Here is a 16,519-nt window from a genome sequence, read left to right on the forward strand (position 1 = left end):
AAAGTGGGTCAGGGCCCCAACTCCAGCCAGACCCCTACCCCGCGTGAGCAGGCGGGGCTCGCAAAATGGACGCCCAGGCGCGGTTCCGGAGGCCGCAGCGCGGGCATTCGCCGCGCTCTTCCAGGCTCTCAAATTTCCCGGGAGCTCCGCCCCTCAACTGCCTGCCCTCCGGTTTCCAAGGCGTCGCGCCGGAAGTGACCTCACGGCGGTGGCGTGGAGACGCGGGGCGCTTCCGGCGGCCGCCGCGACTGTGGGGGTGGGTGTGGAGAAGCCCCTTATCAGCCTCTGGGTCTCCTCGTGTTGCAGGGTCTCCTTGGCGCGGTGTGCGGAGGCGGCGACAGGCAGACGGCGTTGGAGGTGGGAGCGGCGGGGCGGCTGGGGTACGGGCGCTCGCGGGAGGGGGCTTCCGGGGTTGCCAAGAGGGTTTGCTTTTAGGCTTCGGGGTTCCGGGCCTTGTAGACTTTTATAGAGGCGGGCGCGAGCCGGGGGCCAGGTCCTAGGGGTTGCCTCAGGGGGTGTGGTTTGAGGTGGGCGGCGGAGGGCAGCAGGATTCTAAACAGCCCGGGAAGCGTGGGAGGGGGGAGGCATTAGCGGCCTAGGCTGTTGGTTTAGCCTCGTTGATGGCCGGGGCAGCTAGCCCACTCTTTGCTCCATGCCTCAGTGTCCTTTTGCACAGTGGAGTAGGGTGGCATGGAACAGCGCGGGTGCCACCTCCGTGACTGATAGCCTGAGGACAGAGGTGAACTGGGGTCTGAGAGGGAAAGGTGGCCGAGAAGTTAACGATACCCGCCGGGGCGCAGCCTCTTGATTCTTTACAGCCGTAGGTGTTAAGCCTGAGCTTCTTTAACTACCCTTTCTGTGCTGTTGATTGAATTTATCAACATTTGGCTTGTTGAGTGGTTCAAGTGTTCTGGCGTGTGCGAGGCGTCGTCCTCGCCTCGTTGGCGAGTTGGCTTTCAATGAATCTTCCAATTCCAGAGCTAGGAGGAGTCCTAACAATCCTCTCCTGTGGTTGCGGATGAGGAACTGGAATGGTTTTTCTACTCTTACCTAGCCACAGACTACAGTGATTTCGGTCCGCTGTCAGGTATCGGTCTAGTAAGACCATAAGAACATAAATGACTGTCTGTGAGCAGGTCACTATTTCAACTGGAAACCTCAGATGGATTCTAGTCTTTTTTTATGAATGGCAGATTAGGGGTACTGAGTTCAAAATTCCTATCTGTTGGTTTCTCTCAATGAAATAAAGATGGTTACAAATAACGTAACTTTTTTATCACTTAGAATTTTTTGGTGGAACTTCCTTGTGGGGGTAGGGCTGTGGGACTAGCAAAGGGTATTTCAAACTTTTTTGACCTGGGACCCACAGTTAGATACAGTTTACATCATGACTCCGTGTGTGCTCCCAGCATGGGCACAGTACACACGACATACCCCTCAAAAGTTTACCCTTTCTACATATGATGCCCCTTGACATTTTCTATTTCATCGAAAGAAAAAGTTGATTGCTACTCACTAAATTGACTGCCAACAGGTCTGACCGCCAAACACCTGTAGTTTGAAAAATACTGGATTAGAAAATGTTTAAGATATTTGTGACTTCTGAGAATTCAAAGTGGAAATGTATCCTAGCCAGAGGAGCAGGGTTGCTAGAGTTATAAATTCATCCAGAACAACAGGACAGGAACTTCAAATTGGTGTCTCAAAGGAATGTAGTGGTAGTGTGTCAGGATTTTAGAGGGCGTTCATTACATCTTTTTTATGATGACCTGGTGGATGACATAGGGGAATTTGCCAGATTGTGGTAAAGTTAGATGGAGTCATGACTTTGAGCCTCTAGGTCTGGAAAGGTTTGATTTATGAATACAACTTACAGTTGGGATTCTGGTGAGTTGAGGCTATATCACTTTCTTTATATACAGCGTGTATTTCAAGCCTTATCTGAAAGGTGTGCTTATCAGATTTTTTTTACCTTTTTGAAGTGAAGAGAGAAAATATCATCTGGTTAATCTCAAGATTTGCCCAGTGCAGTTTAATGAAACGAAATGGTCATACAAATGTGAGAAATTTCAGTTAGGTTACAAAAAATACAATTATACCAGGTAATGAAGGTAGATGTAAAAAAAAAAAAAAAAAAAAAAGAAGGTAGATGTAACTTGGAAGGGGTTCATGTGATAAAAAGAAGTGGAGTTTCAATCATCTGAATCAGTGGCATGGCTAGGTTGTGAGAAAAACTCGTGGGACTGTGGTGGCAGATTGCATTAGGAGAACATAGAATCTAGGACAAGAAAGGAAGATTGACTTTAGCACTGATTAGCTCTCTCCTGGAATATAAGGTTTATGTCTGGGTACTCTAAAACAGTAAATTAATTTGGGGGTACAAGTTAAAAGTCGTTGGAATTTGTCAAATTTTCAAAAGTAATTTTTTGTTGCTTGTCTGAAGTAATTTTTTATTGGTTGTCTGAGTTGCACTGACATGAGTGATTCTTTTTCCCTTGTTACTCAGGGTCTTAAAACTTTTTTTAGTGTCCAAAACATTAGAAAGTCTATGTATCTCTTACACATTTAAGTTGGCATCTGAAATTGGTCATTGTAAATTTCAGTAGTTTAAACATTTTAAATAATTTAGGATGTAAGTTTTGGCATGTAAATACTGACTTCTAGAAGATCCGTACAAAGTTATCTAAATATGCAATTTGATGTTCTTATTTTATTCTTTTTTTTAAAGTGGGCTCCACACCCTATGTGGGGGCTTGAACTCAAGACTGTTGAGATCAAGAGTCGCATGCTCCACCGACTGAGCCAGCCAGGCACCCCTTGATGTGTTTAAAATATACAAGTAACCTTTTTTGTATTAAACCTCTGAGATATGTTTAAGATATGTATAAATGTTGTATTACATTACTTGAATTTTGGGTGTTAAACTAATCTTGTGTTCCTGGAATGAACCCCACTTAGTCATGGTGTATAATATTTTTTTATATGTTGCTGAGTTTAGTTTGCTAATATTTTGTTAAGAATTTCATGTCGGGGCGCCTGGGTGGCGCAGTCGGTTAAGCGTCCGACTTCAGCCAGGTCACGATCTCGCGGTCCGTGAGTTTGAGCCCCGCGTCAGGCTCTGGGCTGATGGCTCGGAGCCTGGAGCCTGTTTCCGATTCTGTGTCTCCCTCTCTCTCTGCCCCTCCCCCGTTCATGCTCTGTCTCTCTCTGTCCCAAAAATAAATAAAAACGTTCAAAAAAAAATTAAAAAAAAAAAAAAGAATTTCATGTCTATGGGGCGCTTGGGTGGCTCAGTCGGATGAGCTTCCCACTTTGGCTCAGGTCATGATCTCACTGTTCGTGAGTTCGAGCCTCGCGTCAGGCTCTGTGCTGACATCTCAGAGCCTGGAGCCTGCTTCAAATTCTGTGTCTCCCTCTCTCTCTGCCCCTCCGCCTGCTCACGCTCTGTCTCTCTCTCTCAAAAATAAACAAACATTAAAAAAAAATTAAAAAAAAAGAATTTTCATGTCTGTGTTCATGAGGGATACTGAAGTTTTTTTTAATGTCTTTGGCTTTAGTATCAGAGTGATAGTACCCATATAAAATGAGTTGGGAAATGTTACTTTCTTTTCTGTTTTCTGAAAGAGTTTGTGTAGGATTGTTTATTTTTCCATATGTTTGATAGAATTTACTAGTGAAGCCTTCTGGGCCACCCAGGCAACCCTGCCACTCCCAAGATTTTGATTAAATAGCTTTCGAGATAAATGCATGGAAAAATACCTAGTTTTTCAGAAGCCCATAAGTAACCACTTACTCATCCTCAGCTGTTGGTTATAACTGTCCTTAGTTGACCACAGTTGTTGTTTCAATCTGAATAGTGTGAGTTCTGTCTGATGTGGCAGAGGAAATGGAAGTTAGTTGGTTTGTAACTGGCAAGTTCTTCATTTGTAGTTTATAAATTGTTTTGGCCGCTGCCTCAGTTGCATAATGGGTGGAAGATCATTTAGGGCTACCTGAATTTATTATCTAAAGGTCTCTTATTAAGAGAATGATATGGAAAGCCTCAAATTAATGGGGAAAAAGTGATAGTTTACCGTTTGAGCAGATTAGTCCATACATATTCTAAGACTTTGTAATTGGCCAGCATAAATGGGCACATTTGTTCCCAACAAAGACAAATACAAAAATGTTAAATTCCTTATACATAATAGCCCCCCAAACAGGATGGGTAAATACACTGAGGCATAGTTATATAATAGAATAGTATATAGTCATGACAATGAACTATTGCTACATACAACAATAAGGATGAATCTCACAGATGTAAAATTGAGCAAAGAAACCAAACACTTCAAAAGAGAACCTTTATAAATAAAAAAATAAATAAGAATCTTCATGATTCCATTTATATGAAGTTCAAAAAGGCTAACCTAGGGGTGCCTGGGTGGCTCAGTTAAGCATCCGACTTTAGTTCAGGTCCTGATCTCATGGTCTGTGAGTTCAAGTCCCGAGTTGGGCTCTGCTGACGGCTCAGAGCCTGGAGCCTGCTTTAGAATCTGTCTCCCTCTCTCTCTCTGCCCCTCCTCCGCTCGCACTCTGTCTCTGTCTCAAAAATATTAAAAAAAAAAAAAAGGGCTACCCTAATCCTTTGTGTTAAATATCAGAATAATGGCTACCTTTGTGGGGACACAGTGGAAACTTCGTGGGAGTTCAAAGTATTCTGTGTCTTGATTTAGGTGGTGGTAATGTGGGTGAATTAATATGCAAAAGATCATGCAGCTGTACACTTAAAATATGTAGGCTTACTATGTATATTAGGCCCTGATAGAAAAGTAGAAAGTAAAAGACATCAAAGATTGGTCTCCTTGTGGCTTCTAGATCTCCTTCTGCTTCAGCTGTTGCTCTTTTGACACGAAGATGTTAGCCCTCTGATTGATGAAACCCCCTTCCTTAGTGTGTTCATCTGATTCGGAACCCAGATGGCACTCACTGGTTTTAGATTTACTGGTTTAAATTAATAGAGCAATTTTCTTTATAGAATGAGCCTATTTGATGAGTTTTGGATAATGCATTAATGTATTTTACATAGAGGGAAGTTTGTGATAATAGGGTAATTTGTTACACGTCGAGTGGTTACTTTTTAAAAAGTTTCTATTGTAGAACTGGCAGTCCACGTTTTAAAGCTATTAAAAGTTCTCAATTATTACCAATATAAACTTGAATGTACAACATCTTTTTAAATTTTTTTTTTTTCAACGTTTATTTATTTTTGGGACAGAGAGAGACAGAGCATGAACGGGGGAGGGGCAGAGAGAGAGGGAGACACAGAATCGGGAACAGGCTCCAGGCTCTGAGCCATCAGCCCAGAGCCTGACGCGGGGCTCAAACTCACGGACCGCGAGATCGTGACCTGGCTGAAGTCGGACGCCCAACCGACTGCGCCACCCAGGCGCCCCTACAACATCTTTTTAAATTATAGTTGCTGTACAATCTTATATTTCAGCTGTAATTCTGTACATCACACTGTGCTTATTACCATGATGGATATGGGTACCATTTGTCACCATACACTGTTGTCACAATATCATTGACTATGTTTCCTGTGCTGTACTTTTCATCTCTGTGACTTATTTTGTAAGTGGAATTTTGTACTTCTTAAATCCCCTTCACCTAATTCACCCTCTGTGACTTATTTCGTAAGTGGACTTTTGTACTTCTTAATCCCCTTCACTTAATTTACCTATCCCCTCAGCTCCATCCCCTCTGGCACCCACCATTTCTCTATTTATGATTCTTTGTTTTGTTTTTTAGCTTCTACATGTAAGTGAAGGCATATGGTATTTGTCTTTATCAGACTTATTTCACTTAGCATAATGGCCTGTGGGTCCATCCATGTTGTCACACTTGGCAAGATCTCATACTTTTTGACGACTGAGTAATATTCCTGTGTGTGTACCACATCTTATACATTTATCTGTTAGTGTGCACTTAGGTTAGCTTTCATTTCTTAGCTATTGTAAAGCTACAGTGAACATAGGGGCGCACCTGTCTTTTCACACTGGTGGTTTTGTTTTCTTTGGGTAAATACCCAGTAGTTGAATTACTGGATTGTATGGTATTTCTTTTCTTTTCTGTTTAATTGATATTCAAGTTAGTCTTGGCTTCAGGAGTAGATTCTAGTGATTCATCTCTTACGTATGATACCCAGTGCTTGTCCCGAAAAGTGCCCTCATTAATGCCCATCACCCATTTAACCCATCCCCCTGCCTTCCCCCACTCCAGCAACCCTCCATTTATTCTTTGTATTTAAGAGTCTCTTACAGTTTGCTTCCCTTCTCTTATGTTCATTTGTTGAGTTTCTCAGATTCCACATATGAATGAAATCATATGATATCTGTCTTTCTCGGACTGACTTATTTTGCTTGGCATAATGCCCTCCAGGTACATCCACATTGTTGCAAAATGGCAAGATTTCATTCTTTTTCATTGCGGAGTAGTATTCACTGTATGTATGTATGTATGAATGTGTATATCTTTTTAATTCATCAGTTGATGGACATTTGGGCGCTTTCCATAATTTGGCTATTTTTCTTTAAAAAATATAATTTATTGTCAATTTAGCTAACATACAGTGTATACAGTGTGCTCTTGGCTTTGGAAGTAGAGTCTCATGATTCATTGCTTACATACAATACCCAGTGCTGATCCCAACAAATGCCCTCCTCAATGCCCATCACCCATTTTCCCCTCTCCCCTAAACCCCTCCCATCAACCCTCACTTTGTTCTCTGTATTTAAGTCTCTTATGGTGTGCCTCCCTCTCTGTTTTTTCCCCTTCCCTTCCCCCATGGTTTTCTGTTAAGTTTATCAAATTCCACGAGTGAAAACATAGGATATCTGTCTTTCTTTGACTTATTTCATTTAGCATAATACTCTCTAGTTCCATCCACATTGCAAATGGCAAGATTTCATTCCTTCTCATTGCCAAGTAGTGTTCCATTGTATATCTAAACCACATCTTCTTCATCCATTTGTCAGTTGATGGACATTTGAGCTCTTTCCATAATTTGGCTATTGTTGAAAGTGCTGCTATAAACATTGGAGTACATGTGCCCCATGAATCAGCACTCCTGTATCTTAGTAATATAAATTCTTAGTAGTGCTATTGCTAGGTTGTAGGGTAATTCTATTTTTAATTTTTTGAGGAACCGCCACACTGTTTTCCAGAGCAGCTACACCAGTTTGCATTCCCACCAACAGTTCTAAGAGGGTTCCTGTTTTTCCACACCCTTGCCAACATCTGTTGTTTCCTGAGTTGTTAATTTTAGCCACTCTGACTGGTGTGAGGTGGAATCAGACTGATTTTGATTTGTATTTCCCTGATAATGAGTGATGTTGAGCATCTTTTCGTGTGTCTGTTGGCCATCAGGATGTCTTTGGAAAAGTGTCTATTCATGTCTTCTCATTTCTTCATTGGGTTATTTGTTTTTTGGATGTTGAGTTTAAGTTCTTTATAGATTTTGGCTACTAACCTTTTATCCGATATGTCATTTGCAAATAACTTCTCCCATTCCATTGGTTGCCTTTTAGTTTTGTTGATTGTTTCCATTGCAGTACAGAAGCTTTTTATCTTGATGAGGTTCCAATAGTTCATTTTTGCTTTTATTTCCCTTGCCTTTGGAGATGCGTCGAGCAAGACGTTGCTGCATCTGAGGTCAGAGAGATTGTTGCCTTTTTTTTTCCTTTAGGGTTTTGATGGTTTCCTGTCTCACATTTAGGACTTTCATTCCTTTTGAGTTTATTTTTGTGTATGGTGTAAGAAAGTGGTCCAGTTTCATTCTTCTGCATGTTGCTGTCCAGTTCTCCTAGCATCATTTGCTAAAGAGATGTCTTTTTTCCATTGGATACTCTTTACTGCTTTGTCAAAGATTAGGTGGCTGTACATTTGTGGGTCCAATTCTGGGTTCTCATGCACATTGGTCTGTGTGTCTGTTTTTGTGCCAATACCATACTGTCTTGATGATTACAGCTTTGCAGTAGAGGCTAAAGGCTGTGATTTCTCTCAGTTTGGTTTTCTTTTTCAACATTACTTTGGCTACTTGGGGTCTTTTGTGGTTCCATACAAATTTTAGGATTGCTTGTTCTAGCTCTGAGAAGAATGCTGGTGCAATTTTAATTGGGATTGCATTGAATGTGTAGATTGCTTTGGGTAGTGTTGACATTTTAACAATATTTGTTCCTCCATTCCATGAGCATGGAATGTTTTTCCATTTCTTTGTGTCTTCAGTTGCGTTCATAAGCTTTCTATAGTTTTCAGCATACAGATCTCTTACCTTTTGGTTAGGTTTATTCTTAGGTATTTTATGGTTTTTGGTGTAAGTGTAAATGGGATTGATTCCTTTATATCTCTTTCTGTTGCTTCATTATTGGTGTATAGAAATGCAGCTGATTTTGTGCATTGATTTTATATCTTGTGACTTTGTTGAGTTCATCTATCAGCTCTAGCAGTTTTTCGGTGGAGTCTTTCAGGTTTTCCATATAGAGTATCATGTCATCTGTGAAGAATGAAAGTTTGACTTCTTCTTTGCCAATTTGGAGGCCTTTTATTTCTTTTTGTTGTGATTGTTGAGGCCAGGACTTCCAACACTGTGTTGAACAACAGGGCGAGAGTGGGCATCCCTGTCATGTTCCTGATCTTAGGGGGAAAGCTCTCAGTTTTTCTCCATTGAGGATGATATTAGCTGTGGGCCTTCATATATGGCTTTTGTGATGTTGAGGTATCCCTTCTATCCCTACTTTCTTGAGGGTTGTTATCAAGAAAGGATGCTGTATTTTGTCAGATGGTTTTTCTGCATCTATTGACAGGATCATATGGTTCTTATCCTTTCTTCTATTAATGTGGTGTATCATGTTGATTGATTATGAATATTGAACCAGCCCTGCAACCCAGGAATGAATCCCTCTTGATCATGGTGAATAGTTCTTTTAATGTACTGTTGAGTTTGATTTGCTAGTATCTTGTTGAGAACTTTTGCATCCAGCTTCATCAGGGATATTGGCCTGTAATCCTTTTTAGAGGGGTCTTTGGTTTTTGGAATCAAGGTAATGCTGGCTTCATAGAATGAGTTTGGAAGCTTTCCTTCCATTTTTCTTTCTTTTTTTTTTTTTTTTTTTTTTGGAATTTCTCTTTTTAATTTTTTAGGAAGCTCCATACTGTTTTCCACAGTGGTTGTATCAGTTTGCATTCCCACCAACTGCACAGGGCTTCCTTTTTGTCCACATCGTTGCCAACATTTATTGTTTCTTGTCCATTTGGTATTGCTTATTCTGACAGATGTGAGGTGCTATCTCATTGTAGTTTTGATTTGTATTTGCCTGATGATTAGTGATATTGAGCATCTATTCATGTGTCTGTTGGCCATCTGTATGTCTTCTTTGGAAAAATGTCTATTTGGGTCCTCTGTCCATCTTTAATCAGATTATTGGGGTTATTTTTTTGTGTTGTGTAAGTTCTTTACAGTTTGGATATTAAACCCTTACTGGAGAGGGTACCTGGGTGGCTCAATCAGTTAAGTGTCTGACTCTTGATTTTAGCTCAGGTCATGAGCTCATGGTTTGTGGGATCGAGCCTTGCATCAGGCTCTGCACTGTGTGGAGCCTGGTTGGGATTCTTTCCCTCTCCCTCTCTCTCTGCCTCTCCTCTGCTTGTGCACATACTCTCTCTCTGTCAAAATAAATAAATAAACATTAAAAAAATAAACCCTTATTGGATATATCATTTGCAAATATCTTCTCCCAGTGGTAGGTTGCCTTTTCCTTTTTTTGGTTTCCTTTGTTGTGCAAAAGCTTTTTAAAGACAGCGTCAGTGTCTTAAATATATATATTGGGTAAAGAAGAAATAAAAGTCTTTCACATCTCATGAATTTCTGGTAGTTGAAAAAATTCTTGTTACTACAGCTTTTCATTCTGCAGCTAATAATACAAGCATCAGAGTAGGATTATGACGGAGTATAAATGATGGGAGAGGACATTCATACTTCTGTGATACTAAAGTAGACAAAGGCTGGTCAGGACATGGGAAATAAGCCTAAAGCATGTGTATTTTGTGCCTTTTACCATCATCAGTGTTGTGGAAATTGGGTTGCATCGGAAATTCATCTGATTTCTTAAATGCTTATGTTGATAATTGTTGTAACTCAGTGATGGGTATGTGGGGTTCATTATGCTGTTCTGTCTACATTTGTGTATGTTTGAAATTTTTTATAAAATTAAAAAAAAATCTAACAGTTGATCCTGCTAACACATTATTTTCTGTTCTGTCAGCATAGTTTTCTGATACTTACTTAGATCACTGGAAAATTCCCTGAGTTTTTCTTTAGGTTTTGTGTTTCTGATGGGACATATTCTTTTTACCACACGAGTGTTTTTTATTTTTCCTTTTTTAGGCTGTATATTTTATGTAGGTGTATTTCTGAAATTAATACTTGAAAACAGCTTGAAATGCTCTTTCTTTTCTGTTTTTTCATGGAGAATGCCAAGCAGTATTTCATTTTGTACTTAATATTGTATGTTATGTTTATACTCATCTGCTATTTCCTGACTTCCTTCTGTATGTAGGGCAATGCTGGATTTCATATCTTTGTAGGATTTTGCACAGAGTATGCTTAACAGGTATTCTCATTTTAGAACTATTTCCAAGAAGGGCCAAGGCATCTAAATATAAATATTTATATACTCTAGATTTTGAGTGATTAACTTCTGTCAGATTTATGACATGTAAATTCATTCATTGATTAGATAAATATTTGAGTTTCTTTTTAATTCTGGACACTCTTACTGGCTGAACAAGGCAGAAAAGGTCTCTTGCCCTCATGAAGCTTACATTTTAGTGGGGTGATACAACATAAACTAATAAGGTAATTCGTGTTGTGATTAATTTTGAGACCATAACAGAAGATGAGGTGTTGAAGAGTGATGGTGAGTAGTGACATTAGATTGGGGTAGCCAGGGAAGGCCTCTTTGGGGTGGTGACATTTTAGCAGATACCAGAAAGACAAGATAGAATTAGCTATTCATAGTTTTGTTGTAGCGTAAGTTTTTTGTTCCTTTTTTTTGCTGAGTAGTGTTTTGTTGTTAATACCATAATTTATCTCTTGTCCTTGTTTCTAGTTTTTGCTATTGTGAATAAAGCTACTGTGTACATTTGTGTACAAGTTCCTTTTTGAGCATGTTTTCATTTTTCCTGGGTAAATGCTGGGAATGAAATTTGGGGTCATAGGTATGTGTTTAATATTGTAAGAAATCATTAAACTCTTTCCCAAAGTCGTAGTATCATTTTACACTATCAGCATTGAAAGGGGGTTCCATTTGCTCCATATCATCACACGCATTTGGTGTCACCTACCGTCCTTTAAATTTTAAGCCAAGATACCAAAATGGTATCTTATGGTGTTTTTTTTTCCAACATAATGATTTTTTATTGTTGTAAAATACATGTGTATAAAAGTTACTATTTTAAGTGTATAGTTCAGTGGCATTGAGTACAGTCACATTGTTGTGTAACCATTACCACCATCGATAACTTTTTCAGACTCCCAAACTGAAATTCTGTGCCCATTAAACAATAACTTACCATTCCCTGTTCCCCCTGCTCCTGGCAGCCACCTTCTACTTTCTGTCTCTGTGGTAGAATAGTCTCTTGTGTCGGGTAGTCTCTTGACTGCTGTAGGAAACTCCTATCTGGCTTATTTTACTTAGCATAATGTCTTCAAGGTTCATCTGTGTTGTAGCATATATCAGAAGTTCTTTTTAAGACTGAATGATATTCCACTCTAGGTATATACCACATTTTGTTTATCTGTTCACCCAGCATGGATGTTTGAGTTGTCTCGTTGTGTTTTAATTTGCATTTCCCCAGTAATTAATGATGTTCAGCAGCTCTTCATATGTTTATTGGTCATTCAGATAACTTCTTTTGCCCATATTTAAAAAATGTGTTTTTCCTTTTTTATTGCTGATTTGTAAATATTCCTTATGTACTCTGGATACAAGTCCTTTATCAGATATATTGATTGTGAATGTTTTCTTCTTGACTGGCTTTACCTTTTTTCCCCCCCTCTTGTTTTGGGGCGATAGTAGAAGAAAGAACCATTGTTTTGCTTCTTGAAATGCTTGGCTTGGCCAAGTCTGGGAGGTAGCCTCCATAGAAGTGATTTTGGGATGTGGCTAGACTATGTGGAATATCTTCTTAAATATTTTATTATGTTACCATTATTTTAAATGTATGAGTAACCCCATTCAGAGAATGATTTGCTTTGAAAAGAAGTTGAAAAAATATGACGTGGAAAAAAATAGTTTTCTGCTCTGGGACATTGTAATCAAAGCTAGATGACTTTACCTTTTTACTGATTGGGGCGTTATCCTAAGAAAATAATTTAGGACAAGCACTATATGAAATTGATCATTGCTGCATTAATTATAATTGTGAAAGATGGAATTCTCTAAATGTTCAATAAGAAAACTAAGTGGGGTGCTTGGGTGGCTCAGTTGGTTAAGCATCTGACTCTTGATTTCGGCTCAGGTTATGACTCAAGGTTCTTGAGCTTGAGTCCCATGTTGGGCTCTGCGCTGTCAGTACAGACCTGCTTGGGATTCTCTCTTCCTCTTTCTCTGCCACTCCCCTGCTCATTCTCTCTGTCTCTCTCTCTCAAATAAATAAGCATTTTAAAAACTCTTTTAAAAAATAAAATGGGTTAGTAAAGTAGCTACCCCGTAGAATTGTCATGAGGATTGAAGGGAAGAATGCCCCTACAGTTTTGGCTGAGTCATACTAAATGTGCAGTAAATGCTGGCTGCTGCTGCTGCTGTTGCACAACATGATGGTATGTGTTTAAAGGCTGTGGGATTATGTGTGTTCCACTCACCTTTTATTTTCTTAGCAGTAGTTTTTTTCTCCTTCCTTTCTGTTACCTATCATATTAAACCATCATTAGATTCAGACCACCTATATGAAAGGTCAACTTCTTTCCATCTCCGTTGATCTGTTACAGTTTACCATCAGCTCTCAGATGCTCTGCTCTAGTTGCCTCCCAGTTAGTCTCGCTGAATGAATATATATATATATATATATATATATTCGCATCTCTTCCGATTTATATTCTTTATGGTGACTTTTGATAATTAGAACTTTTACATTTTGATGAAATCTAATCCATCAGATTTTTTTTTTCTTTTATGATTAGTACTTATTTGTGTAAGCTTGTCTAAGCTTTTTCTCACCCAAGGTCACTAAGATACTGTTTTCTTAGTAGCTTTAATAGTTCTAGCTTTTATGTTTAGATAGTTTGTTTCAAATTGATTTTTTGTATCTGGTGTGGGATAGGAATACAAGGTTATTTTTCCTCCTGTATATCTAGTTCTAGCACCATTTTTTGAAAAATACTTGAATTTCTTTATTGATTTATCTTGGTACCTTGCTTGGAAGTCAGTGTGGGTCTGTTTCTGGGCTCTGTTCTGTTCCATTGATTTCTTTGTCTAGCCTTGCACCAACACCACAGATTTTCCATAGCTTTATAGTAAATTTTAAAATGAGGTGGTATAAAACATGTAGCCTTGTTTTTTATTTTCATGATTATTTTGGCTGTTCTAAGTATTTTGCATTGCCATATGCCTTTTAGAATCAGTTTTTCAGTTTCTTCAAAAAGACCAGTTGGGATTTTTATTGATATTTGTATTTGGGGAGAATTGACAACGTTGAGCTCTTTGACTTATGAAGGTGGTACATCTCTCCCATTTATTTAGATCCTCTTTTAATTTTCCTCAGTGGTCTTTTATATTTTTCATTGTAGAAGTTCTGCATGTTTTTCATTAGATTTATCCTAAGTAATGTTTTTTTTTTATCCTAAGTAAAGTTTATGGTTTTTAATAGTACTACAAATAGTATTTTAAAATTTTATTTTCAGTTTGTTGCTAAAATGAGAGTACAGTTTATTTTAAATTGAGCGTGTATCCTGTGACCTTGCTAAATTAATTTATTAGTTCTAGTAGGATTTTTTTAGTTGGTACATTTCTTAGGGTTTTCTACATACACAGTCAGTCATATGGTTTACAAGTAAAGACATTTTTAGTTCTTCCTTTCCATTATTTGTGCTTCTTATTTCTTGTTGCAGTGTAGAACCTACAGTATGGTATTGATTAGAAGTAGAAATGATGGAAGTGGATATCCTTGCCTTGTCCCAGTCTTTGGGGGTAAAGGATTCATTATTTCACCATTAATATGGTGTTCACTATAATTGTTTTGCAGATGCCCTCACTCCCCCCTTTTTGATTTCATGAATGGATACTGAATTTTGTCTGATTATCTTTCTGTATTTATTTATTTTTTAAAGATTTTATTTTTAAGTAATTTCTATACCCAATGTGGGGCTTAAACTTAACCCCAAGATTGAGAGTCACATGCTCCGCCAACTGAGCCAGCCAGGCACCCCTGTCTTTCTGCATTTATTGATATCATATGTGATTTCCTTGTTTATTTTGTTAATGTGGTATAAGACACTGATGTTTTAAATTTTTTTTATTTTTTAGTTTTGTAATGTTTATTTTGAGAGCTAGTGTGTGTGCTAGCGCAAGGGAGGGGCAGAGAGAGGGAGGGAGAGAGAATCCCAAGCAGGCTCTGGGCTGACAGAGCCCCCCCCCACCCATGTGGGGCTCAGTCTCACCAAGTGTGAGATCATGACCTAAGCTGAAATCAAAAGTCAGACGCTTAACTGACTGAGCCCAGGGGACCCTGATTTTTTTAAATTAAACCTTTTATTTGAGATAATTGTAGATTCTTATGCACTTGTAAGGAACAATACAGAAACATTCCATATACCCTTCCCGGTTTTCCTCATTGGTAATAACATTTTCAAAAACTGTAATACAGTATCACTACTAAGATATTGATATTGACATTGATGTGGTCAAGATACAGAATATTTCCATTATTACAAGGATCCCTTTTATAGACCTTTTGTTGCCCTTTCATAGCCATCCTTATTTCCTTCCTGCCTCAGCCCCTCCCTAAACCCTGGGAACAACTCATCTCCATTTCTGTAGTTTGTCATTTCAGAAATGTTAACACAAATTGAATCAGATGGAATGTAACTTGATGGGGTTGGCTTTTTTTTTTTTTTTTACTTTTTCTCTATGGTACCGCAGTTTGTTCAGCCATTCACCCATTGAAGGTCATCTTGGTTTCTAGTTTGGGCCTATTTGTGTGAACTTAAGTGTTGCTTTCTCTGGGATAAATGACCAGTTGTGCAGTTGCTGAGTCATGTAATAGTTGCATGTTTTTAACATTTTTTATAGATTGCCAAATTGTTTTCCACAATGGCCATACCATTTAATAATCCCGTCAGCAGTGTGTGAGGAATCCAGTTTTTCCACATCCTTTCCAGGATTTGGTGTTGTCACTAGTTTTTATTTTAGCCATTCTGGCTGATGTGTAGTGATCTTTCATGGTAATTGTAAACTGTATTTCCCTAATGGTTAGTGATGTTGAACTGTTGAGCATCTTTTCATGTGCTTGTTTGCTGTCTGTATATCTTCTGTTTTGAAATGTCTTTCTGTGTCTTTTGCCCATTTTTTAATGGATTTTTTTTCTACTGGGTTTTCAGAGTTCTTTATATATTCTATATACTAGTCCCTTGTCTCTTTCCGATATGTGGTTTGGAAAAATATTTTCCCCATCCTGTAACTTGTCTTTTTTATCCTCCTAACAAGATCTTTTATAAAACAAAAGTTTTTAGTTTTGAAGAACTCCAGTGTATCTGTTTCTCTTTTTATAGATTGTGCTTTTGGGGTCTAAGAACTCTTTGCCTCACCAGATCCTGAAGGTTTCTCTTATATTTTCCCTAAAAGTTTTATAGTTTGACATTTTACATTTAAGTCTATAATTATTTAAAAAATTTTTTTTAATGTTTATTTATTTTTGAGAGAGAGAGAACAAGTAGGGGAGGGGCAGAGAGAGAGGGAGACAGAAGCAGAAGCAGGCTCCAGGCTCTGAGCTGTCAGCACAGAGCCCGACACAGGGCTTAAACCCACAAACCATGAGATCATGACCTGAGCCGAAGTCGATGCCCAACCGACTAAGCCACCCAGGTGCCCCAAGTCTGTAATCATTTTTAATAAATGTGTACATTATGAGACTTAGGTCAGGGTTTAGTTTTTTACTGATGGATATCCATTTGTCCCAGCACCATTTGTAAAAACTATGTTACTTTGGTTGAATTACTTTTGCATTTTGTCAGAATCATTTTGGGGCATTTTTGTGTGTATCTATTTCTGGGTTTTCTATTCCATTCCATTGATTTATATATCTTTCCTCCCACCAATACCACATAGTTTTGATTACCATACCCATATAATAAGCCTTGAAATTGGGTAGACTGATGCCTCCCATTTTCCTGTCAAAGTTGATTTAGTTATAAAAAGGTTATAGTTTGTGTGATTTGATGTCTAGGTAAATATTATCTTTACTGTTTTTTCTTTAAAGCAATTAT

The 16,519-nt window shown here is 38.6% G+C and overlaps 1 protein-coding gene across 2 annotated transcripts in view; it reads left to right on the forward strand.

Annotated features, from left to right (window-relative positions):
- Positions 1-202: 202 nt before the first annotated feature.
- EDC3 (enhancer of mRNA decapping 3) overlaps positions 203-16,519 on the forward strand; it is a 61,260-nt gene continuing 44,943 nt past the window's right edge. Inside the window, exon 1 of one of the 2 annotated variants that reach the window (XM_032593592.1) lies at positions 203-357. The gene's annotated coding sequence lies outside the window, so the exon portion shown is untranslated. The remainder of the gene's footprint in view (positions 358-16,519) is intronic. The other variant, XM_030317706.1, reaches the window with a different exon arrangement.

Source organism: Lynx canadensis, chromosome B3 (genome assembly GCF_007474595.2).
Source record: "Lynx canadensis isolate LIC74 chromosome B3, mLynCan4.pri.v2, whole genome shotgun sequence".
In the NCBI taxonomy this organism is placed as follows: domain Eukaryota; kingdom Metazoa; phylum Chordata; class Mammalia; order Carnivora; family Felidae; genus Lynx; species Lynx canadensis.